Raw genomic sequence first — 1,097 nt, 5'->3', positions numbered from 1 at the left:
GTCCGTCCGTCCATCCATCCATCCGTCCGTCCGTCCGTCCATCCATCCATCCGTCCATCCATCCATCCATTATTTCCTGTTTCCATTGCCTCTCCAAAGCTGCAGGCTTTTAAGACACCCAGGGATTTTCAAATAGACATTAATATACATTTCCAATTGTAATTTTACTTTTCCACAGATTTGCTTTCCTGAGGATTTGATCCCTCTATGGACCCAAGACATTTTTTACTTTCCTGGAGTAGAAATAGGTCTTCAGAAACCTTTTGTGTTCAGCACGATATCCTGCAGGGCTACCAGCAGCAGCAGTAATTGGAGAAGGGGAACATACAAAAGTTGGTTTTATACTTTATTCACAAAAATAACTTTTAAGGTGCTTTTTTTTAGGTATGCCTTACAACTTCATCTCTGCAGTCAGTTTATCATTATTCTACTTTAAAATGTCCTTTCTGAGTTTTTGGAGTAGCAGAGCACATACAAGTTGGTCTGGCTGTGAGGCTAGTTAATCGAAACCAGATAGATACTTGGAAATTTCCTGCTGCCCAATATACGATTTTAATCAGAGATTATAAATGAATCATGGAGTTATAAAGAAACACATCTGGCCAAATGCAGGCTGATTAAACATTCAGTTATATATAATTATTTCAACTTTTCCTGCTTATGGATCCAATGCAACTTGTCAATGAAAGGAATTAATTATAGCAATTGTATAATTCTAAAACTGGTTATCCACTACCATTTATCAACTGAAACCACAAAGTGTGATTTAAAAGGAGTAAACAGAGTGATATCATTAATCTATATGCCACTGGGAGTGAAGAGTAAAACCACTTAAGTCTCTTTTCTTTAGGCTAGTTTGAATAAATGTCTCAGGACTTATGAGTCCTGGAAAAAGCAAGCTGACAAATTCCTCAGCATTCATTTAATGCAGATAGTTACATTTCTAGGACTTTAAATCTCTGGTCCTATAGTGGAAAATCTAAACTGAAGATGTTTGGAAGCATTACCCAGTGGGCAAAAGATGTCAATTAAACATCAATTTGACATCAAACACCGATATCAAATTGTTATCAAAATTTGGTCAAAAAACGTAAATC

Source organism: Cyprinodon variegatus, unplaced genomic scaffold (genome assembly GCF_000732505.1).
Source record: "Cyprinodon variegatus isolate N-32 unplaced genomic scaffold, C_variegatus-1.0 Scaffold170, whole genome shotgun sequence".
NCBI lineage: Eukaryota > Metazoa > Chordata > Actinopteri > Cyprinodontiformes > Cyprinodontidae > Cyprinodon > Cyprinodon variegatus.
Note: the sequence above shows the minus strand (reverse complement) of the source record.